This window comes from Larus michahellis, chromosome 4, assembly GCF_964199755.1.
Source record: "Larus michahellis chromosome 4, bLarMic1.1, whole genome shotgun sequence".
Classification (NCBI taxonomy): Eukaryota; Metazoa; Chordata; class Aves; order Charadriiformes; family Laridae; genus Larus; species Larus michahellis.
This window is the reverse complement of record NC_133899.1, coordinates 44,621,968-44,648,054: the sequence shown is the minus strand read 5'-3', so window position 1 is coordinate 44,648,054 and position 26,087 is coordinate 44,621,968. Positions and strand designations below refer to the sequence as shown.

Sequence of the window (26,087 nt, the reverse complement as noted above, 5' to 3'; positions counted from 1 at the left end):
GAAAACCTCTGTAGATATCCAAAAGATGATCTTCATTGTTTCCACATCACCCTATATTGTTCTGAGACAAATGTTCATAGGTGAAAAAGTAAAGCTACTAAGTACCAATAAGCTATGTAACTCAAAAGGCAAAAATTGCTATGTATGATCAAGCCTTGTGATACAGAAAAACATTCTTCTCTGGTAAATTGTCCGAACGTTACAAAGATTTACGTGAACAGTGACCTTTGAAAATCTGGTATTTCAGTATCATGTACTTGAGTAATAAATAGCTCCTATGCTGTGAGGACAGGCTGAGAGAGTTGGGGTTGTTCAGCCTGAAGAAGAGAATGCTCTGAGGAGACCTTATAGCAGCCTTCCAGTACCTAAAGGGGGCCTACAGGAAAGATGGGGAGGGACTCTTTAACAGGGAGTGTAATGATAGGACAAGGGGTAATGGCTTCAAACTGAAGAAGGGTAGATTTAGATTGGATATCAGGAAGAAACTCTTTACTGTGAGGGTGGTGAAGCACTGGAACAGGTTGCCCAGGGAAGCTGTCGATGCCCCATCCCTGGAAGTGTTCAGGGCCAGGCTGGATGAGGCTTTGAGCAGCCTGGTCTAGTGGGAGGTGTCCCTGCCCACGGCAGGGGGCTTGGAACTAGATGATCTTTAAGGTCCCTTCCAACCCGAACCTTTCTATGATTCTATGATTCTAAATTATGTGATACAGTATAGCTGATTTAGCTGATTCCATTCACTGCCAATTTACATGTCTGTGTGTCTAGATCGAGGAATGGAGGAGGTCAGTGCAAAGGCTTTGAATGCCATGCAGTCAGCTTGGGACCTCTCAGGTTGGCTGCATTTGGTCAGCAGAAATTAAGAAGGAGCTGGTTGTGGCAGCCAGCCAAAGGCAAATGAAGAAGGCAGCAGCACTAGCTTCAGGAGAGCGTGGAAAGGAGTCTATGGGAGCAGCCCTGTGATAGAGAGAAGCAAATACCAGCACTGAACTTTCCAGCAGTTCATTATGCAGTGGTGGCCAGCCCTCGAGATCTTGACAGGATCAGAGTACTGAGTGGCAAGGATTGGAGTGGAAGAAAGCAGAGGCTCCCAACCTCATTCCCCTGCAGACAGGCAGCCCGAGTCCCATGTGACCCCAAAGTGTCAGTGTCAACAGCACCTCCCCTCTCTTCACAAACATACACGTAATAGCAAATAATATTGCCTAGAATTACTCCTAGGTGTCTACCAAACAATCCTTTCCAAAGTCTCAGATTGTGTGGTACATATGGTGGCATCAGCCAGTTAATTATATCTGAGTTAATGGGGAAGCTGTAAGCAAAAGAAACGCTTTTTCTTTTCCTTTTTCTTGGAAAGGGAGATGCTTCAAGTCCTATCCACTCCTTACATCTGAGAGTAGTTAAGGAGCTATTTCTGATCTCTTCAGGGCTGTTCATATGTATAAGGAACACAGGTTCAAATGATTGGATGGCATTTAGATAGATGTGTGTACCAAACTGAAGTCAGTAATATGCCGCTAGTGCCATGTATCACGGGGATGTTCTGATAGGTAAAAGAATTTAGAGATAAATAATCTATTTATCAAATATTGCGGGGATTGTGTTGGGTTTTGGGGTTTTTTTTGACCTTTTTTTTCCCCAATAAGTATAGTCATCTACCAGGAAAAATGATTTTATGTATGTTCCATTACAAAGAAATGACTGAATGATTATGTCATAGTCATAGGTTCTGAAATCTGTCAGAAGGCAGCCCTTTTACTTTAGTTCTTGTATATAAAATGAAAGAATGATTTACACATGCTGCACATTTACAGTTTGAGATTTGCAAACAAGTCCTTGCCAGAACAAGATACTTTATAACATAGTAATACTTTGGGTTTGCTTTACTTTATTTTTCAGCAACTTTATAAAGTCTTGCATCAAGACAGAGCTGCGAAATAACATTTTTTTTACTTGTTGTCTAATTTATCTATCTTATCTTTGTCTTTCTTATTTATCTTCTAACTGTTTTAGTGTAAGCAGAGATGCTATAGTACCCAGAAACACAGCATGAGAGACATAGTCTCAGCTGATATAGATCAGTGTAGCTCTTTTGAAGGCTGAGAAAATGGCCATTAATATCATGTAATGTTACTGGGTTTTGATTTCCAGGGGAGTTGAGAGAGCACACACATCTCCAGGTAAAGTACGTGGAAGAGACAGGCTCAGTATCTCTGAAAATCAGGCTCGTGATTTTTAATAGGTCATAGGAATTTATAAAAAAAGGATTAAGTTGTGCCATATCTTAGAGTCTGCAAGCCCACTGATTTAGCCACAGTTATACAGTTGTGTGGGGTACACAGGTATCATTCAGCTTATGGAGAATCCTGTTTGGTTTTTTTTTTTTTCTTTTTCTAGTTTCATTCTGAAAACAGGGTTGCTTCCAGATATATTTTCTGTGTTATGATCCACCATGCTATTTACAGTTTCCATTTTTTTTAAGTCTGTTGATGCGTCTGGTAAAGAAACACAATGCATGAAGGCAGATTGGAGGGGCTGGGTAATGCCTATGAAACGCTTGGGGAAACTGAGTAAGATCTTTGCTGCAGGGATCCACTGAAGCTTTAAATACCAATTCCCTTCCAGTAGGGAGAAGGCAAAGGCTAAAAAACTGGTTTGGAACTTACCCTCTTTCTACTTCAGGCAAGCAGCATTAACAAATATCAGGTCCAACTGAATTTTGCCTGTGCTATGATCTCCATCCTTGAGGCACATGCTGCCCATGAAGGTGACAGAATAACAATTATTTTCTCCAGCTTCAAGGAGTTTTCACACCCATTGGGGATGATGCTGATTCACTGTACAGATTATCACTAAAAGTGAAGTGCTATGCTAAAACCAGATTGTAAATTGTGTTACTGTGTATGTCTGTATGGATAGAAAAAAAAAAGAAGCATGGGGCAAAAGTCGAAAACCTGAAGTAATGTAAACTTCTGTTACACTTGACATTTGAGCTTTTCCAGTGAGTTCTTTGTGTAAAAGTCCATTCCTGGGCATTACTGTCACTTCTGCTTCTGCTATGGAACATTAACTCTGTTTTCATTGCTCACATCAAGCAATGATCAGATGAAGCGTGGCATATCCAAGCTGATAACCTATCATTTGCTTTCTTTTAAATACAGACATATACAGATATTTCAGTACCATCCTTTTCCTGTTGACTTCTTTTGTTAAAATGCTGGTTCTTCTGTGTAGATACAAAACGGAAGAAAAACAAACAAACAAACAAAAAAAGCAATGTTGTTTTTTTTTCCTTTGCCAATGAAATATTTAAAGATGTGCTTGTGAAATGATAAGACTTCTGTCAGGATGGATCTTAAAAGGCCATCAGGCAGCTCAAGCATCACACCCATTATGTGCTATGCAAGTTGATTCATCTTTCAGGAGTGAGTTTTGTTTAGTATCAAAAGAATTACAGGAGCGATGTACCTCTGCTATGCATGTAGTTGTGTTTTTTGGGGGTTGCTAGTGAAAAGCCTTGCCTTGGGAGCTAAGAGTGATGAAACAAGCTACTCCACTGACCTTCCATTTCTGGAGATGTAACTGTGGTCTGAGATACCAGTGATACTTTCACGTAACCTACTGTCAAGATGGATTTCCTAGATGCTGCAGCCCATTGAAAACTGTGGAGATAAACTGTTTTGCAAAAATGCTGGTGTGGCAACTTGAGAGGAATGTGCATAGCAGAACGATCCAGTGTAAACAGAGGGTCTGTGTTGACAGGGCAGCTGGAGACTGAAACAATAGGAAAGTTGTTGATCATTTGATTACAGAAGCCTACAAGATTTAGTTTTACATAAATTTCTAGTGTTTTGCAAATTATGTGTTATAACATCGGCTGCCCTGTTAATAACTCTTATTAACTTTAGGGTGAGCTGAGCTAGGGTGCTAGGATAGAAAGTTTGATCTTGTATGCATTTTAAGCATTATGGTATTTTCTACCTCATAGGGCTGTCATATAACTTGTAACATAGGTGATAACATAGCTATTATAGGAGTGAGACAACCTAGTAGGTAAAGTAAAGAAGAATGTGATGGGGGCAGAGGGACAGAAAGAAAAGTAGGGAGATTGTAAAATGAGAGTGATTACAACCATGTATTTATATTACAACTTTTGAAGTGCTAATTTTCTCTTACCCCTGCAGGTCCTCCTAGTCTCCATAAGAAGAGAGGGCAAAGCTAAAACAGGTCATGCAGAGATTCATAGAGGTGAGAGTTAAGCCACTGATCACAAGAGTTGATATTCCAGTGATTAGTATGTTGAAATACAGTGTAAGGAAATAAGTGTAAGTAAGGAAAGTAGGAATAATCTTGCATTTGTATTTATGTGTATTTCTTCTCTTGAGCATTGAGTGTTAGGTGACTTGGAAAAGAAAAGCTGTAGGTTTGCTGCAGATTCAAACATCTATACCTGACATCACTAACTCACTGGGAATGTCTTTTGTCCACATGTGACGGTCATTCATTCTCAGAATTACTCAACTCTCTGTGCAGATCTGTGGCATTTTCAGATTTAGAGGCAGTCAAGTGCATGAACTTCACTAATTTCCATATACTGTGTGGAAAATTATCCAGAATGTTTTACATTAAAATTCAAGGTTCGCACAGCACACCTTCCGTATAGCACTGCTGCAAATTAAACTCACTTATACATTAGGAAAGGTGCCAATGCAATCATAATAGAAGGCTGAAGTGCTGAAATGATAAAGTAGTTCTATTGCTGCCTTCCTTGGCACATGTTCAGCACCCCACTTTGATTCAAACATCATACCCCATTTGATAAGACTCTTGAGAGTAATAAAAAATTATGTATTAAGAACCTGATTTGCAAAGAGAGGATGGGAAGCACACTGGAAGTATGGTACAAAATAATCATAGGTTTTTCAGATCATGCATACAACAGTTGTGGAAACGTGGTTCTTACGCATGTGTACTTCTGAATGAAGAACTTCCTAACAGTGACTCTTCAATAAATGTCATAGGAATACAGTCCTTGTTTGGATGTTTGCCAGACTGAAGAGCAGCCAGCCCCCCGTTCACATCTGCTGGATTAAGCACATTGAGTTACTTTGTTCATGAAGCGACGTCATCTGTGTCAAAATCATGTAGCATGTCACTTTTCTGTGCACTCAGACTGATTGATTAGTTCACAGTTGTTCTAAATGTATTTCTGTTAAATAGTTTGTCAAGCTGATTGCTTTTGAAAGGATTTTTTTCAGTGATAAAGGTCATTAATCCAAATAACACTTTTGAAAGGAACTGTTGCTTTTGGGCATTTTATTTTTGTTTCAGGATTTCCCATAGGTATACTGTTTGCATTCATTTTTATTGGAAATTTTATGGAAACGTGTATTAGCATTTCTAATTTGTGGCTGATCTAATATTTGGTAAATGATACAGAATATTTTTATGACTTCCTAAAAATCCGCCAAATACTTAAAAGGACAAAAAAGACATTGGTTACAAACACAGTAACACGAAAATAATATTTTATAACCCTTAGAACATGTTTTATGCATTGTATTTTTGATTGTTTAAATTTCTAATTCATTTTAATGCTAGAAAGCATGTTTTCCTCACCAGTAATTTCAATTTTCAAATAGCATCTGGAGGCACTCTCTATAAGTTTCATAGGACATTGTTAAACAGATACTGTGTTCCACATTCAAGTTTTAAGGATTGTATCTGTTGATGTGATGGGCCTTTTAAAATACATATATGTTAATAGTTATATTTGGATGCACAAGTAGTCCTAATAAGAATGAGGTGATGACTTGTTATTAAAGGACAGGTAAATAATGGTAAAACTTGCACTTTTTTTTTTTTTTTATTCAGAGCTGGAGGTAAAAATATGACTTAATATCTTTTTAAGTAAGATAAATGATTTCTTAGACAAGGCTGTATTCAAAAGTGTGAGAGCTGTCATTAGGCACAGGCTGATTGTATCACTCAGCAGTGAAAACCAGGGGGTGATCTTGTTCTGAATAATTGCTCTAGATTGAAATCCAATAGTAGAGTCTGGCATGAAGGGACCTCTGCTAGGAACTTGGGTATAATCTGGGGACTTAGCAGTAGGAGGAGGTGGTGGGAGAAGGAGGGAAGCTGAAAGTATTGGTCAGTTAGAGAATGATCGTCTGCTGACAGTGTTAAGTTGCAGGGAAACGACAAAGGAGGTTCTAGAAGGCAGTATTATTAGCAGCCTTAGAGGACTATTAGTGCCATTGTTTAATAAGCAATATGTAGTTTGACATACCGGATACTATTCTAAGAAGAAATAATATGATTTGGAACATGGTCAGAGTAGGGAGACCTATATTGCCATTCAGAGAACATGAGAAGACATGGCCTGTGTAGTTTAGTCCAGCTGAAATTGAGAGGAGATTAAGTTATTTTCTATAAAAATATTGGAGAGAAAAAATACTTCTGCTAAAGGATAAGGTTAAAATCATATAAATTATTATTAACTGGTCATAAATAAATTGAGAGTAGATTTGAAGGAGGTCTGCAATACGATGTAAAATGAGGTTCTAAAATGATTTCTTAGTAGAGTGGAGTCGAAGAATCTAAACAGTTTTAAGGTGAAGCTTGAAAGCCTATAAAAGGGGTTATAAATATGTCCAAGAGTTCCTGGCATAAAACGTATGAACATATTGAAATCCGATGTTCCAGGATCTCTAAAGGGTGTATGATGTTATGTACGATATTACAGTGATCTTTGATCTCTTCTGTTCTCCTTCTGTGCCACATTATAGTTGTGGAATTTTGTCTCTTGCTGTGTCACAGGGATGGCCAAACCACCTTAGCGAAGATTCACAGAAATCACTGGAAATAGTTTTGTGAAAAAAGCCCTTCTTTTTCCAGTGTAGGATTGGTTTCTCAGTATACGTAGACTTAGAAGCTGCTGAGGGAAGTTTCTACAATATTAACTCTTCACTGGGAGAAAAGTAATTGGATAAAGACACAATACATTCTCTCCATTTCGTTTGTACAAATTCAAATGGCAATTGTGTAAACCCAGAATAAAGGGCCAACTTGAAAGGAAGAACTTCGATATGTGAGAAGTTTACTTTCAAGCACCATAAACAGAGACAGGTGAAAAACTGTAAAGCTTCAGAGAAGCTATTGCACTTTCAGAACATCTGTGTTTCTTCACGTGTGTTGCCAGGCCCCACGCATCCCAGTAGACAAAGCAGATAATAATTGTGCTTGTGGGGCTCCTATTTAGAATTTGCATAAGCAAATAGTAACAGCTGCTTGTACGTGCAAAGTCTTGTGCTTCTATAATTGCAGTCTAGATGTTCATAGTTTTCAATCCGATTCGTGTATTAGAACTGAGTTTCCCTTTCCTCTGAGAATTCTTCCTGCTCAAAGGGAAAAGACCGATATAATAGGCAGGTAGGAAATTATAAAGCTCTTGATAAAGCCCATGTCTGGCAACTCAGAAGTGCTGGTAATAACATAACAGCAGATTATTGTTATTTCACAAAAGAAATACAATGTACATTGCCTGGATCGACCTTAGGCTGTGATTACTCAGGGTTCTGTAATCCGGGAAGCAGCAGTTGGTTTGACTTAGAAGTGTCTTCAGGAGACTCTGGTAGGGTCATGTAAGGAGTGAGAATGGCCTGAGGTGAAAGCTGTGTATCAGATCCTTGCACTGTACCCCAACTGGAAGATGTCCTAACTTTTGATAGAGTTGCAGTGGCCTTAAGTAGACAATGGACCCAACATTTAAGTATTATGTTCAGACAATGGACCCAACATTTAAGTATTATGTTCAGACAAGCTTCAAATGAGAAGTTAGTCTTAATAAAATGGTAATAAATAAATAAATAAAATAAAAATGGTAATCTTATAATCAGGAAAGGTTGGTGAAGGGCCTGAGTGTTAACTGAATTTTCCAACCAAAATTAAGCCTGTGGGTTTCTTGAGCAGAGAAAGCAATTTGTCGAACTGAGTAGATGTAGTGGGGATGGAGGGCTTCACTCAGAATGGGCAGTGATCATTTTAACTGCAGTGCTTTTGGATTTTAACGTCAATTTATTAATTTTATTACTTACTTAAAATGTGGAGAGCGTTTATCTCCATCCCATTTAATGAGCAAAAGGAGTTTACGGTAGGTTTGTAAAAGATGTCAAGAGAGCAGGTGTGTAGGTACTGAAGTGTGCAGACCGTGGTGGGCCAGTAGGTGGCAGCGCGGGTGACATTTAGCGTCGTGCACGGCGGTAGGGAGGGGTGACAGTGCAGTAGCGTCTGCCTTGCGTGTTTTTTGACCTCGTATGTGCTTTGCCTTGCTTTTCACTACTTCAGGGTATAAGGCCGCACAAAATCTAGTCTAGTCAGGATAGTGATTTGCTCTGTGGCAGTCATACTGTATCTTGTGAAATCTCTGTCTTGAAGATCTTGAGGTATTTATTGGTTTTCCTTAGTGTCGCAGTCATGGAGGTGAATGTAAGTCTCTCATCTGCTAAAAACACTTGTGGAGTAAAAATATGCAGATGTACAGGAAGTACAACCTAAAGTTCAGAAAACAGCAGATAAATAAAAAAGACAACGCTCAATCACACCCCAAATCAAATATATCTTGATGTTTTCTAGAATCTACTGATTTCTTATGACTGACATTTATTATATAGAACTGGTCTAAAAATTTATCTAAAATTATTATAATGAAATTCAGAATACGTTTTCTGAAATGTGTTAACTATTTATTTCAATTTTGAATTTTAAAAGAATCCTGTGCTTATTTTGATAATTAATAATTATTTTTTTTTTTGTGAACAGAGGCTTGAAAACCCTTTCATTATAATAAGTTTAGATAAATAAGAGCTTGCTCAGAACCAACACTCCCAATCAATAGTTTCAGTGAGTCAACACTTAACAATCATTAAGAAAATTCCACAACTGTTTTTCAGTTAAGTGAAGACAGGTGTTTCCTCACACCAGCTGTTTGGTTCCTGATATAGTTGAGATTAAGAAGCTTACAGAAGTATACAAAAGGCTTTTAAAGCTTCAGCTTAAGCAGTATTTTTTTTTTTTGCATTCATGTATGTCTTTCCTCTCATACAGACAGCATTTTTATTCTTCCTTGAGCGCAAGTTCAAAATCTTCTTTATAATGTTTCCTATTTTTCAGCAGAGCAGTTGCACAGTAATGAACAGAAACCATATGTAATCCTATGTTTTTCCTGTCCAGATGAGGTTTGGAAAAGCAACTTTGTCCCAAATAAGCAGCCTGATGTCCATATGAATGACAGTGAATTGAGTGAAGGGAAGCTAATTTAAGTATGTAATCTATCAAAGTGTCCCTTTGGAGAAGACGAAAGTAATTTGACTTTTTAGTGATCAGTAGTAGATGGTCATGCAAAGAGAAGAAGTGAAGGGAAAGAAACTCGAATAGAATCCTACTGATATCCTCTTGTGGTGTTCTGCACACATGGGGCTGCGATCAGCTGGGTTTTCAGGGCCTATAGAAGAGCTGCTGCAGAAAATATGAGGTTCTAGAGAGGAAGTCTTAGTCTGCAGCAGTTGCCATGAGTATCCTACTATAAAATATCCTACTTCATTAAGGCTTGAAAAAGGAGATATTGTGGAGATGGGATTGGCAAAGGAAAAATCCAGTGACAAAGTCATTGATAACATTTTTACATCCTTTTGTTTCACGAGGACTGTGTTTCATAATAATTTCCCAATTTAGCATAGTTTTCAGAGGATCACCAATTGTGCATATCTGTGTGAAGATATTTAGATCTGGCATCTACAAATAATTTCATAATTCAGATTTTGCATATTTTTTGGTATTTTTTGTTGGTTTGTTTGTTTGTGGTTTTTGTGTGTGTGGTGGTTTTTTTTGTTTGTTTGAGGGCAGGGACAAAGGATTTTAATGTTAATACATCACCTTTAGCTATACACCAGGCTGAGACAGCTGATGTCTGGAATGGAGGGGTAACTAAAATTTGCCATATTGCAAATTAACTGTGCATAAACAAAGAGATATTTTTCCAATGTTTGTTTGTCTCACAGTCAATCAAATAAACAACCACTAAATATTGTGTTGTTCTAGATTCTTTAGTGTTAGCTATTATGCTTCCTGTGTCCTAATTAAAATTGATCAGGATAACTTTTGAAAGTTAAAAATGTTAATGTAACTCACTAGGTCTCCTGCTTCATTAATGTCTTCGATGGTGTCATTTAGAAGAAAATGCTTCATCAAACAGCAGTGTTTAAATCATAAAAGGATGTAATAGCAGAAGCATTAGAACTCACATGATCCAAACCCTCTCTCAGTTGTTCGCATCTCATTTTCTAAATGGGACCAGTCATTATCTTTCTTAGCTCATTTCAGAGGAGCAAAGTAATCCCTTACTTTCATACAGAACCTTTTATTCCATGAGGGTGCCTAAGGACTGTGTGTGCAACATTTATTATTTTACCTTCAAATATGCATTCACCTCTGGGCTAGAACAAAGTGGAATGCTTAAAGGCTCAAAATTTCCTGCTCTTTCTAGATGACAGTGGTTCTTTAGATTGCCTGTGTAATGAGAAAGCAAATGTTGCAATCTGTTCTAAAAGCCACCCCCAAGTTATGCCAATACTGGAATCTGCAGGCTCAGCATCTCTTGGGGAATTTGATAGAAAATAACTGTTTGTTTTCTTGTTGCAGTTTCCAGCTGAAGACTTTCTAATATTTTCTAGCTGTTAATACAGTTGGCTTCAAAATCCTGTTAGCAAACAATGCTCTTATTTTTTGACTTTACCTGTGTTTATCTAACGAATATATCTGAGAGATATCAGACATAATCCTTAAACTATAAATGGCTATAGGATAATTCTGGATACTCTCAAATAACGTGTTGTTCCGCTTTTATAAATTTACATATGTGATTGTCCAGCACTTGTGATAAATGGTGAAACATGATGAAGGAGTTCTTATTCCCAGCTATCTCATCAAATTATGAGCTCACATTCTCCAGCTTCTCTGCTAATCATAAAGTGAGCAATCTGAATGAAGGCTTAAAATAAGCACCCAGATTCAAGTGTTTTAAAGGTTATAACACTACTGTTAAACAAAGTCCTCTTCTAAGTTTATTATCAGGGAATATAGAGGGAGAAGCAGCTCCTCTCTTTGTGGTTTGGATTAACCCCCACTTCCAGCATTTTGGGGTTAAACTCTGTAGCACTCTGTCTTGAATTTATTTAAATTCTTAATCCTTTTCTATTCCCCCTCCTTCCTCCTCCCCCATGCTACTCACACAGATTAATACAGCTCAGAGCACACTAGATTGTTCTTTTCTGAACTGTTCCAGCTCAATTTCAAATCCCAGCCTCACTGGGCATCCTGTGGTTTATACTCACAGGTGCTACAGATGCTAGGGGATCAATTCGGCCGCAGTGTCTTCTGAGGCACATGCAAAACCTTCCTTTATGTGTGATTTATGACATTTGAGACAGATAAACACCTGATAATCTTCCTGATACTAGGTCAGCTGCATTTGTACTCCAGTGGATGAATGGCAATTTGAAATCTATTCCTGTCTCTAGAGCTTTTGCTTTCCCACCTCCACTCTTCTCTGTAGTTTTTCTGCCCACTATGTAAAATTTCTATCTTCTCTATGTTATTAGAAGAAACAGTTCACATGAAAACCTGACTCTGCTAGTGCTCCTGGAGTGGGTGCTATTTGAGTCCATTATGACACCAGCTAGCTCATATGGGGGAGAGTGTATAACTTAGCTAATATCTCCTGAGGAGCTTGAAATTTAATGAAGTATAAATGAGCCCTCCCATGTAGCCTTTATAGTAAGTGCAACAGCTTTCAAAATTCTGAAATTAATTGTCTTGGCTTTTTTTCTGTATGCAAAGCAAAAGTACAAAAAATATGGTAATGTTTTTGTCTGCATCATCCTTTTTCTATATTGAGATATAGTCTTGGGAATCAATCTGTGAACAGTCTGTGAATTCTCTCTGAGACTATATGTTCAATCCACTATTATTATTTTGCCATATTCTTGTCCTTTATGTCTTGTATTCAAGACAGAAAGGCTACATAGTCTGGAGATGGGACTGAAGACTGTTGAAACTCAAAGAGCGGTTGCCTAAATGGAACAATGGCATGGCTGTATGCCAACTATTTTTATCTAGCTTAAGTGCAGATAATTATTGTTTTAAGGGCTAAGAGAGTCTTCCAAAAATGGAGAGATGGAGTTGTTGATATAGGAGTCTAAAAGTCCAACAGAGAAAGCTTGCTTAGCTAGCCAAGAGAAAAAACCTGAAGAAACAAAAGGGAGGGCAGGAGGTATGTTGAGAGTAGGATTAAATACAGATAAAAACAAAGACTACAAAGGTTAGAGAAGACTTCTCGGTCTGAGAATGTGTGAATGAAGTAAGGATGGAAGGATGGCTACCACAATACTGTAGATAGCTAAAAGGCAGTAGGGAATCTAAGGCAAGAAATAGTACATAAAAATTTAGTATTTTATCTGGATGAGTAAAAGTCCTATCTGTTTTAAAGTTTAAAGATGTCTAAAGTTAGAAAATATTTACAAAATCTATTCCTCTTTCCTTAAACTATCTGGAATTTTATACTGCAAACCAGCATCCATGGGCCTAGAACTCAGGAAAAGCTAGATGTTTAAACTAGTGGCATTTGTTGGTTCATCGCTTAGACTTCTGTCATCATTTTAAGGTTAGGAACCCCTGTAGACTGAAATTGAAACAGTTTAATGAAATCACCTCCAGGTCAATGAACTATCAAGAAATCACAGCAGAACCTTTTTGTAGTTTTTCTCAGGGGCCATGTTTCCTGGATGCACAGTTCTGGGTAGCCAGTTCTCAGTGTTCTCCCAGGTGTGCGGAGGAGAGACACTGTTGCACTAGAATGAGAAGCTGTGCAGTTGTCTAGGAGCTCTTCCTCACCTGCTCCTTGACTAAAATGGTGGATGAAGATTGATAAAGTTTTCCACTTCAAACAAAGGCTTTCCTGAGATTCCAGGAGGTCTATCGTGCTGCAACAGCAGAATTAATGTCTACATTATTTTCTCCTGGTTTTGTTTTTGTTTTGTTTTTAGTAGTTGAATTTGAGTATAAGCCTAAAGGTTATGTGTATATACCAGGCATGAATACGTGTACACACACACACAAATATAATTTTTATTTCTCTATACATTCTTGCAAGATAAAAGAATTCCCTATTCTTTTTAATTTACCTCTATCATGGGGTTACCTATTTATTTAATTAAATAACCTAAATTACCTATTTACCATACCTGGATCCAAATTTCTCCTCAATATAGTTACCCAAGTTAAATAGTAAAAGGTCAGTCAAAGTTCCCATCACATGTGTGCCAGGCACTGGACTTTTAACCAGTAAAGCCCCGTTGGCGCTGCTGTTTCTGAAAATACTAAGTATTGGTTCTGTTATGTCAGAACTGAGGCCATTCACATTTCTTTCATGCCTAAACCTGAAATGAACAGATGAGGTATTTTCTTCAGTGTACCATCTATGAAGCCCAAAACAATAAGCAAATGGTTACCTAAGAAATACCTACAGAAATAAGGTCAAAAGAAAATATAATTGTATTCACCTGTTTCATGTTAAAGTTTGTCCAGAAGAGTTGCCTCTTCTTCCTCTTGTCTTTTTAGAGGAAGCTCTTTAGAACCAAAGAGCTCTCTTCAGTTTGTAAAAGGAACAACTTATTTCCAATATGAACAGTCCTCATACTGGAGGGCTTTTATAGTTCCCCTCTCATATTACTGTCATCATAACTATGGATACTCTCCAGATGGTGCATGTACATAAATCCTACAGTTCAGATGCCTAACTTGATTGCTAGTTCAAGAGTCAGGAATTTCCCTTTGTGGTTCAGCCTGTGTCTTATTTCCTCATTTGTACAATAGGATTAATAGCACTTTTGTAGTTATACAAATGAATATGTTAAAAATTGTTAGGGACACAGATATTAGAGGAATTAGGGCAGGCAATAAATCAGGGTTGGATCAGGATTCAGCAAAGCACATGCAGACTCCCAGTGATCAACTTTTAACCATTATCTTACTCTCCCCTTTCCACCTACAAAACAGAAAAGCTTATAATTTTCAACAAGCGGTTAAGATCAGGAAATTATGAAATGCTCAACCTTAGGAAGCTACCAGGTGCCTGGACTGGGCTGCAAAATGCCAAAACAAAGTGGTCTTGCTCCTGCGTTGACTTCAGCAACAGCCTATGTGGTTGGAATTTTAATCATCTTCACTCGTTTCACGATCCAGACCCTTGCAGAAATACACCTCAAACTTTCCTGGCACTCCTCCCATAAACTGTTGAAATAGATAGTTCTGAAGAACTGGCATTAGATTTTATTTATGTTTCCATACTTGGATTTAAGCTTTCTCAGAGCTGGCCTCTTAACTATGAGAAACAAGAGGTCTATGTTTTTGCGATGCATTTCTACAAAGCGCCCCTTAATGGCCTGCCAGCCTCCATACTAAACTGACAGTCTTATTTGCCTAAGTAGAGAAGCAGGAAGTGCAAGGAGACAGATGGGTGAATATCAATTAATGTTTATAAGGCTGGGGGAAAAAGGTAATTTGAAATTTCTAAACACCACTTCCCAAACAACCTTCTCTTATTTACATTATCATGTAATGCTAGCAGACAGAATTTAGTAAATGCATAGGAAGCTACAAGCTTTACGTGAAGCATTTCTTGAAAGATAAGAACAGAGAGATGCATAACTAAGACTATTCCACTTCAGCTCCTCCAGACACTGGCAGAGGGCAAAAGTAATTTCTTACATGGCAGAAACCTATTATATCCAGAAAACTGTGTTATTTAATGTTGCTATTAGGTGGAGATGCCAACCAAAACTCACCAAAAAGTAGAATTGTAATGCTATTACTGAAAATCAGGTTTGATTCCTGATTAAATGCCGCTAAATGAAGCTCCAAATAGTAAAGGCTAGGATGTCAATGTAAAGCCGTATTGTCCATGGTTTCTGAAATGCAAACAACATATCATATAGTGCCTTTATGGCAAACAGTTAGTATTACTGCGAAGATCTTTCTCACTGCCAGATTAAGCACAGCACAGCAGCTGTTATACTGAATGTACTCCATACATTATCTCAGAAGACAGCTGCTTCAAGATCAGGTACAACCAAACATTACATCTACTTTAGTTCTGGAAACTGAAGTATGTCCCCCCTGAACATGGCTAGCATGTTATTGAATATATAGTGCTAGCAATATAGTTGCATTTTCTTTATTAAGTCAGCACATGTGCTGAATGACTTTGTTAATTATGTCCATATACAGCGTCTACTGTGCTAATATATGCACTAGATATCAGCACACTAATGTTTTGCTGATATTACTGCATTCTGGTACAATGGACCTATTCCCATGTAGATGAGTAAAGTCTAAATTTCTATTAATTTTGCTGTGAATTCCTTCACAGTGTGCCTGGCAATGACTCTGAAAAGTTAAGAAAAATATATTAACAGCTGTAGAAACATCTGCAGATCATTTTTCAATTATAGTTTTTCAAATATGAACAAAAATGCCTTCTGTTAATTAGCATACAGTGATGTAGCATCTTTCTTGTAGAGAAATCCCAAAGTATTATACACGAATCCATTCATAAAAAGAAGAAAGGCAGCCACAACTGGGACAGAACACACAAGATCATCAAGTGGCCATGCCACTTCGACTGAGCATACCTGTCATTGCTTTTAATAAAGTTAGAATCGAGCCTTAAAAAAAAAAAAAAAAGAAAAAAAAGAAAAAAAGAAATGTAAAGGAGGAGGAGGAGGAGGAAGAGGAGAAAAGCTTACAAAATATTTTAGTTAGGTAGATCCTTAACCTCAGGGCAATTGATAAAATTTTTTTGAAGGTGCAATAACCATTTTAAAAATTAGAACTCCATCTGTATATCATGATTACTGCTCTTGACAAAAAATTGCTGTGCAAAAGTTCTTAGAAATAGCTTCTTAATTAACTTTCTTCCTTTCCTTTTCATTATAACCTGTGGTAATAGGTTATATGGTAAGTCCATATATGGTTTTACCATATGGTAAATTCAAGGCAAAATCTTACCACTGACAACCTTTCCAGACAATTGTCTTTCACCAGCATTTGCCTTCACTTCACAGTGCTTCAGTTTACCATCAAGTGAGGTTAAGAATGTCTTTTTTTTGTTTCAGGGGAAGTGCTGTGAGGCTTCATGAGGTTCACAAAATGTTTTGAGAAATCCTGGGATAAGCAATAAGGACCTGTAAAGGAGATCTATTCTGGTTCTGTTATGAATCTTCCTCTATAGGCTATGAACTACAAGTGTCTCTTCCAACAAGAAACCAAGAATTTTAATTTCTATTTCCAAGGCTCAGGCTTCATCTTTAATTGCATTAATGTTTGGTGTATGCCCTGTTATACATTTTGATTTCTAAACTTAGGCAGAAACTTTTCTGCACTCTTGTATTTTTCTATAAAACATTTCCTTTTAATATACACAAATGCAGGGAAGTAGGTAGATGCATAAGATGAAAAAATTTCTGGTTAAGGGTGAAAATCAAAAGATCTATACATATAGTTTTAGCTCAGAATTTGTCCTGATAGCTTATACATAAGTAAAACTGTAATAAAAGTAAATAAAGGCAATATTTCACACTGAATCAAACTTGTGATCGAGTACTGATTTCTGATCATGCCTATTCTGAAAAGTGGATCATGATGGAATGAACTTTTTAGCTTCTCTCATTTCCTGCTGGATTTATGCCTTGGAGCCTGAGGATTTGTCTCTCTCAAAAATTATTCTATTTCACAAGTTTTCATTAAGCCTATTAAGTCTAATGCTTATCTGAATTCCACTAAGCTCCTGTTTTCTATGCTATCTTTGCACAGTTAGAACTATAGATTAAAGGTGCTTTATGTTTTAAATTAAAAAAAAAAAGCTTTTTTAAAAAAAAAAACACTTTGGGACTTAATTTAAAATTGCCCTGATTGTGTTCTTCTGTGAATGGTAAAGGTAAATAAAAGCGTATTTGTATCTTCACTGCTGTTTCGAGAAACTCCAGTTTCTGGAGAAGCACTCCCAGTGAGGGTTACCTAGACTGGAGTATCTCTTTTACATTGGCAAAATATCTGTCTAATTACTGCAAATCCTTATGTTATCTCCAAATCATGAGCAGGTAGCCAAGAACATCCGTATCAGGGCCATGAGTGCACCAATAGCTCTAATGGCTCTGACCAGCCTCACCTGAGGTCTCTATCCACATCCATGCCCAGAGCCCAAGGGCTCTGTTTAAGCTCAGCCCTGAGTCCTCAGTCTCTGCCTGAGCTATGCTGTAAGAGTGTTGGTGGCTAGCTAGCTCATCCTTTTCTGTGCCTAGGCATGGACCCTGTTGGTCTGGGCCCTAACCCATGGACTGACTTCACCTGTCTTTTCCCTCCAAACCTGCTCAGTGATCTTTGGATGATATCTCCCCTAATTACCCTTAACTGTTCCTGTCCTGCACATTGTTTTCCTGACTTCATCTTGGACCTGCTTTGTTGATATGAATCGTACTGCTGATTTGCACTCTTGGTTGAAACAGCCCATGATCTCTGGACCTGCTCCCTCTCTGACGGGCCCCACTGACTTTTTTGTCGTGTTTGGCTCCTGTCTCCTCATCACTTAGGGAGTAGCTAACCCTTGCCGTGCTCTGATGAGCATTCTGGATGCAGAAATGTGATGAGGAATAGTAGGAGAACTACTATCTCTGAAAGCTAGCTTATCGTGCTCTGTGACCTGATGTTCAAATGGAGAGTGAGGAAACAGAGTTTAAAATACAGTAATCTTTCTGGGGCCTTCTTAGAATATTATGAAACTATTCTTCACATTTAAATGATGTCCTCTCCTGCAAGATACATAAGCAGAAAAGAAAGAGTGGGAGAAGCCTCTCAAGTTTCTGTTCTTAAAGCAGCCACAGAAATTAAGTAGGGCTCTATTAGCAAGCTTAGAATTTGACTGAAAACAAAACAGGATTCAGAAGACACTCCACCTTTGGAAACTGGGCTGCAAATCAAAACTGATAGCTGACTTGTAAGTAGTCTTTTAAAATACCCATTTTGTTAAAAAATAGTGACCTGTCTCATGGAACAGAATGTTTTTTTGTGACCACTGGGTCACCAGCAGGAGACAAATTGCAGGTACTAGAGAAAAGGACAAGTATGGACTAAAGGCAGATGATTGCTTACTGTCATGCTTTTGGCTGCTTTCTGTGTTGAATCTTTTCTGTCTGTGTTAAGTCTGGCTACCTTAAGGAATGCTTTACTGTGGAGGTAGGATTTGGCTTACCATGTCAGACATGAGAACAGCTAGGACCAAATACCATTTTCATAAGTTGCTGGTCTTGCACAAGTGTATCCAAGCTGGCTAGCCAATTCTTATTTAGATTTGGAGAATGTCAGCAGGAAGTAGTTCCTTAATCTAGTTATTGGAAAGAGTCCCATCAACATCACTACTATGTATAAGGCCTGTGTTAGCTAGTGACAATTCTTGATCTGGATGGGAGTAATAGAAATCTTGTGGGTAATAGAAATGCTAATGTTTTGCTTACTTGTCCTCCTGGTAGAAGCATTATGAAGTTTTGGGCAAGAGTTCTTGAAAGTGTAGTCACTGGTTGGTGAAAGGACTTGACATGATTTTCCTACTCTTGTCAGAGTGGTTCTTGTAGTAAGGCCCTTGAGTATTCTGCAGTCAGGACTTATCTTGTTCTTCCTTTCTACTGGAAGTGCTGTATATGACTGTCAACTTAGTTGAGACCTCTTTGCTCCCAGTACTTGGGAGCATAGTTGTAAAGAATAAAGGGCACTGCTCTTGCTAGTGGCTGTTGTAGTTGTTGACCATCACGATGACTGTCAAACACGAATTTTCTGGTCCTAGAAAAGCAGACTCCAATTAAAAATGTATCTGTCTATATTTATGGTATAGTATCCATGGAAAGAAAGATATACACTCTCCTGAAGTGACAGAAGAGCAAAACATTCCTCAGTTGTCCAGTAGCTGTTCTGGCTGACACATCTGCCATCCCCACTTGGTCAGACAAGTACATCTCAAAACTGTATATAATGCTTTCATACTCTAAGTTTTTTGAAGAGTCTTATCTTTATGTAAGAGACAAGACTCTTAGGGCTGAGATTATCACTGAGCATCCTGTCTGATTTTGTACAACGAAGATAGTTGTACTTTCTGTACATGTCCAATGCTAAGTTTGGAAGGATGGCTTGGAGGTTTTCAATATCACTAAATTCTAGGGTATGGTGTCTCCTGAAGATGCAAGCGTTGTAAAGGAGGCAATAATGGTGTTCTTCAGACTGCGTGATATGTCAGTTCAGTATGTTTTGGCTTTTAAAATGTTTTTAGGTTCTTGTCCCTCCTTGTTATCTTTAAAATAATTTGTCCTAAAGTGCTTCTGAAGCTCCTCTGATACAGCCATTACCTTAGTGAGACAGTCTTAAAATGATCAACGACGCAATCAGCCAAACATTTTGTTGGAAATGAAAGACTAAGTAGTGCAGATACCGATCTTCATTATATAGTTAAATATTTTAATAATTAAAATAAACTACACATCTGAAAGCATCTTGGACATGGAATCCAAAATAGCTTATTTGTTTGTTCATCACTCAAGTATTGGTTTGCTTATCAGGATGGCCTATGCTACGTTGAGAGAGCAGGTACTGTAAGTTGATCAAAGCATATTGCACAATATACTAGCTGAAATTGTTGACTGCATAGTTCTAAAGAATAAAATTCCAAAGCTCAAGGGTGTAATTTTCTCAGTTTGTTACACTTCTGTTTATTACACTTATTTTTAGTTGCTGGAATGTTCCCTTAGGCAATATCATCAGAAGACAAATGAGAATTTTAAGATTAGAACATAAGTTGTAAAATGATGCAGCACATTTTGGGACTTGCAGCTCTAGTTTCTGATCTACAGAGCCACTTATCTTCATGGCTTATAGTCCGTGATGTTGGATATTGTGAATCATTCCTTTTTTTGTTTTCCTCCTTTGCCAAATAAAGGAGATTAGAGAATGCATCTATGTCTGTCTTTTACAGATTAAAAAAAAACCAAACCCACACCAAAACCAGCATCAGCTTTTCATTGTCTCTTACATCCAAAATGAGACCTCTGCAAGTCTCAAGTGAAAAAACAGTAATGGATTTTCAGTTAGCACAAAAAGCTGCTTCAAATGAGCATTGAAGGAAAAGGGCCCTTCACAAAATGTTTTGGTAACAATAAAAAGTCTTTTAAAGTGAGTTGCCAGAATGAAGGACAGATCTAGACTAGGCTTTTGAAATTTATTTGAAACAGAAGAAAGTTTTTTGAAGTAGAGTTTATTCATTACTTAGCTGAAAAGCATATTGTATACAGAAATGCCTCTAAAAGAAGTTTCCACTTGTAAACAAGCATCTTTATGCATGAAGTACTTATCTCCAAAGATAGGTCAGATTTTTTAACACAGGATTTAGACCCACCTGACACCTGCACCAAAGGGCACTTAACTTTTTTTATCTATGAAGCAAAGAATTGAGCTGCTAGTAGAGTGCTAGCATCCACTTCTTGTTTCACTTCATTTTTGGTCTCTGCCTTTGTGTAAAAATACTTTGGAAGTATGTACAAGAAAAGGAGACAGTTGGAATATTATTGCAATCTAGCATTTTCCAAATTAAACCCATGTCAAAATGTGCTAAACTTTAGTGCCCTTACTTACTGCAAAACATGAATGCCTAAATTAGAAGTCTGGCCATCATTCAGGAAAGCTGGCATACTATATTGTATGAAGCACTCTGTATACATTGAGTACACAGAGTAACATTCAGTCAAGTTGAGCCTCTAGCTCAGCATCTGGGGCCAAATCTGAAAAAAAAAATAAAAATTGGTTTTGTGGTTTTCCTGTTGTTTTGTGATCTTCTGCCCAGTATAATTCCAGAACAACCTGTAAACCTGAAAATCATCACTCTTCTCTTTGTGTTCAGGTTATGTTCTATATAGCTTAGCATTTTGGCTTCCCTGTCACTGAGGATTTGGAGAAATTTCTTCCATGTTTCTGACAGCAGAAAGTCCAGTCAGTATTTAAACTTACTTGGCCACACGAACTTGAAATTCCACATTTAATGTAATATGTCTATAAGGAGCTATCCTCTGGTGGTCTGGAAATTGTCGTGAGTGTGCAGGTTGCTCTGATTCGTAGTTACAGTAGTGCTTTGATTTCTTCCCTGGAAACAGCCTTCAAGTCCACAAGTGCTAATGGGTTCATTCACTGCAACAAACATTACAGCTAACGTGATTCCTAGATTGTAAAAAAATTATGAAAACTAACCTTTCATGTGTTGGGATAAAAAGTAGAGATAAATACCAACAGTTTAAATGACAAAGTGAAAGAAAACAGCTCCCACTAAGAAGACAACTGAGACATTTCATGTCTCGTTCCATGAGACTTTCCATGTCTCAGCACAGGAGAGACATCGAACTGTTGGAGTGAGTCCAGAGGAGGACCACAAAAATGATCAGAGGGATGGAACATCTCTCCTATGAGGACAGGAGAGAGTTGGGGCTGTTCAGCCTGGAGAAGAGAAGACTCCAGGGACACCTTATTGCAGCCTTTCAGTACTTAAAGGGGGCCTACTGGAAAGATGGGGACAAACTTTTCAGCAGGGCCTGTTGTGATAGGACAAGGGATAATGGTTTTAAACTAAAAGAGGTTAGATTTAGACTAGATATAAGGAAGAGATTGTTTACAGTGAGGATGGTGAAACACTGGAACAGATTTCCTAGAGAGATGGTAGATGCCCCATCCCTGGAAACATTCAAGGTCACGTTGGATGGGGCTCTGAGCAACCTGAAGATGTTCCTGCTCATTTCAGGGGGGTTGGAGTAGATGACCTTTAAATGCCCCTTCCAACCCAAAGTATTCTATGATTAAAATTTCAAAGGGCAATCACTGGTTGAAAATTGCATTCTTTATTACTATAAATTTCCTGGCTGTGAATCTAATATGCCAAGTGGCATGTATGGCAGCCATGCCTTGGCAAAGACCCGAGACCAAGGCAAACGGTCTGAGCATGGTAAGCCATTGCTACCAAGGTAATGCAAACAAGACCTGAGGGTAATGAGCTGTGGTCTGAGCTATGGACCAAAAACAGAGAACAATACCTGAAACTGCTGGAAAGACATCACTGTGGATGGCTTGTGCCGCCAGCCTGACCTAACCCTGGATATATCCCTTACTTAATCCACTTAATTAATTGAATATAATGTCTTTTTGCTTGGTGCTCCTTTTCCCATTGTGACAGGGTTAGGTAAGCTACTTAACAGTGCACAGTATGACTGTTCATGATTCTGTGTATGCAAGAGAAGAGAATTATATTCAGACAGTAATTGCAATCATTTTATAATTCTGAGAAAATCCATGACTGTCTAGTTGATATCAATGTTAATGGTGTCAGACTGAAAAGGAAGAAGGTGAGCAGGCTGTGTGAGGATAAAAATTCAGGGGCATGAGAACCCTCCAAGTTTAGGTTGCTTAATTTCATAGAAGGGTTCTTCAGTTATTCCTTTGAAAGTAAGAGCTGTCAGGGCTATATCAGTATGCTGAAATCTAATTAATCTAATGTTGGGAGAAATAATAATAAAATCTTTTCATTCTTGTCCTTTTAATTTTGCATATGTTTGGTAACTTATTTTCATAAGTTATTAGACTACAATGCAAAAATTGCAGTATACGAGGACATGCACTCACATGGTTAGTGAACAGCTACTGAAGAGGAAAACTTTCTTTTCAGCTATAATATTTGGCTAGGGTAAATAGCTCGTTCCTAAGATGATTTTATATATAAAAGATTTATGACAAATTATAGCTGTCTTGTTTCTGAGACCAAGGCATAAATGTGACAAATTAATCTCAGGGAGTTTGGGGTGGAGAAGAAGAAAAGAAGGGGTGGGAACAAAAGAAGAAAAGGAGAGAATATCTAAACTCTGTGTGTGAATGCATTGAAAGAGAAGTGATGGGCTTTCTCTGATCAAATGGAACTGAGAGGGCTTCTGTACCCTTTTTCATTAATTCATTATGTGAACTGAGGGTAAAACTCACTTTCAGGGGCTGAATTTCCCCAGTAGGAGTAATGTTCCTGTCTGAAGGATTTTAAATATTCTTTAAAGAATAAAACATTATTTGTAAATTGGACCCAAGGATTGCAGGTTAACTCCCAAGGTTGCCTTATGCATTCCCACCTGTATATTAATTAATGTATGCTGTTATTACCAGGTGCAAAGATAATGTGTGTGTTTGAAGATCTTTTATTGATGGCTAGAGGTATCCTCGTCTTCAGTGGTAAATTTTCCGTTATCTCTGATGGCTGGTTTCTCCCTGTGATCAGGGTAGATGGCAGTGTTGTCACCTGATCTGTGTGTTTACCCAGCCCTGAGTAAGTACTTAGCTTAATATCCCAAAGCACTTTTTGAAATTTTCAATTTTCTTTTCTTCAGGGTTCTTCAAAGTGTGTATGCAGGGAGTGAGTTGGGCCTGTGGAGAAAGGAAATCTCTATGCCCGAGTAGTCTAATAGGAGCAATGCTTGTATAGGTGTAAGATGTGCAGATGAAGTAGTGCCAGGGCCTGGAGCACTGGGAGTCTGGCTGCGGGGCCCAGGCCAGCACAGCCCAGAGCTGCCCCCTTCCTGCTGGTGGCCATGGGGTGAGGGTCCCCGGCAGTGCTGCGGGGAGGCCTGGGCCAGGGCCAACCACCATCCCATGGGAACTGCTTTAGGCCAAGGGTCTAGTGCTGGGTCCCAACGGAGCTGCCGTTCCCACTGCCTCACAGCTGGGCCGCGGCCTGGACTGGCCCAGCCCTGGCCTGTGGCTGGCCCTGGCTGCTCTCACGGGCCTTGCCTCATCATCATAGGCTTGTCTGGCAATCTGGGCTCTCACCTGAACCTACTGAGCCCTGCCCCGCTGTCTGCGGGCTCTGTGAGGGGCCAGGGCTTCCTGTGGCTCCTGGAGCTGGGCTGGCGGAGAGAGGCCAGGCTGCATCTTGCAGCACCTCAGGCACCATAACACAGCCTTCCACGTCTGAGGTAAACACCCTTAATGTTTTTTTTGGCAAAGGTTTTGTCAGTGATTGCTTCTGGAGCTGTTTTATTCCATTTCTGCTTTGATAAACAGTTATTTTTAGTGAGTCCAGGAATCCCATGTCTGATCCAGATAGTATCCATGTTAACCTGTTTGTTCTAGAAAGCATTTTGATAATTTGATGATTAAATCACAAACAAATATGAAAGCTCTTTGAATATATATTGAAGCGAGATACTTGAGCCAACCAAGGTAGGAGAAAATACTGAATGAACTATTTCGCATGTATGTTATATGGGTATAATGCTTTTACACATTACGTCTATAAATCTGGAAGAAGTCATTGGTGGTAATCTAGCGCTTTTTGTAAACCCTCAGGATTTTCCACCAAATGGCAAAAGTTGTTACCATTTTGCGTGTATATTTATTTTAGAATTTGCAACATAAGTCTTGCCTGGTTGCAATTGAATGCAGTCTGGGAAGTCCGGAGCTGAATGAGATGCTTCTTCTAATGAAGTAACTGAAACTCTTTTCAAGGTAGTATAGTTTACTCATACCACAATTTCCCTCCAAAGATCAACTCAAAAGGCTGTGAAGACTGACTTCATTATTCTGGCTTTAACTCTGACTCCAAAGGACCTTTTACTTAGCACTTTAAGAAATACCAAAGGGACCTTTATATTTACAGTTTTTGACAACGCTGTAAGCCTCACAGGCCTTTCTTCCTAAATTAAATAAAATCTGCAGTGCAAACTATGCAAATGCATTTTGTCATTCTCCTCCCTGAGTTGCCTCTTAGCATTTTATCACAGTGAGCATGATTAGGTTAGAATATTGGGTTTCCCACAAGCACCTGTTGTACATCTAAAATGAAAAGAAAGAGGACGGGGAAAAAAACCCAACCTATGGTCTTGTGCCAGGGAAAACTGTGTCTATTTTCTCCTCAGAGAATGATATTAGCAGCGACAACTATAAGTGTGAAATCGCTTAAGATATCCACCATTAAAAGAATGTTTCCGATCAGTTCATGTGTGTGGCTTCTGTAGCATATCCTAATTATTTTTTTTTTCCAGTTAGATATAAAAGTTAAGATCATCAGCATTTGAATTGACTAGAACAGTAATCCGCGTAGCTCAGATGGCAATTTCTCCAGATGGAATCTAGGTCTGAGGGGCAGAATTTTCAGAAATATCATTCTTTGGACTTTGTCGTTCACTAGCATAGAAACTAGTTGTGGAAAAGGCAATGCCAGCTCCCATCATCAGGGTCTGAATCTAATTAGCAAAGGAGTGGATGTTACAGTCTGTGGATTTTTAATGAATAGATGAAGTGCAATAAGCAGGAAGAATGGGTTACATCCTTTACTGACAGCAGATGTGTACAGAGTGATTAGCGCCCTTGCCAAGTACCCAGGTAATCTCTGCCATAGATGCATGCTTTTCATCATGAAGAAATCATCTAATTTATGTGCTTCCCATTCTCCGTGTTTAAGAAAAAATTGTTTTGTTTTAACTTTAATCTGTTATCCATGAAGGTGTCAAGTCTTTCCATATCAGAACTTGTGTTGCAATTTAAGTTTATACATAGTTTAACACCTTGTAATTTTGGGGGGATCTAAATCTAACTCAGCTAGAGCAAATGAAGGTAATAATGAAGTTACTGACACTACTGAAGTCTTTTTTCAGGTATCATATTTTTTTAATGAGGCCTCATCAGTCTGGCTTCTCCTAACGAAGAACACTCAGCACTCCATCAGAATCATTACATTTAAAGGAAAATACTGATCCCCTTACCTAGCAGAAACAATAATCTGTCATTTAGAGGCTGTACCATAACATAGTCAAACAAGCATTGCAGAAATAGAAAATTGAATAATATAGCCATACATTAGATTCTGCTCTTAAAATAATGAGAAATACCACCTTATATGATGTACAGACTTTCTGAAA

General features: G+C 38.3%; 1 protein-coding gene across 14 annotated transcripts in view; it reads left to right on the top strand.

Moving 5' to 3' along the window:
* Positions 1-26,087, top strand: part of LRRC4C (leucine rich repeat containing 4C) — a 567,176-nt gene that overhangs the window by 340,929 nt on the left and 200,160 nt on the right. The window contains exon 4 of one of the 14 annotated variants that reach the window (XM_074584303.1): positions 4,182-4,245. The exons of the other annotated variants lie outside the window; for them this stretch is intronic. The gene's annotated coding sequence lies outside the window, so the exon portion shown is untranslated. The remainder of the gene's footprint in view (positions 1-4,181; positions 4,246-26,087) is intronic. 14 annotated transcript variants of the gene reach the window in all.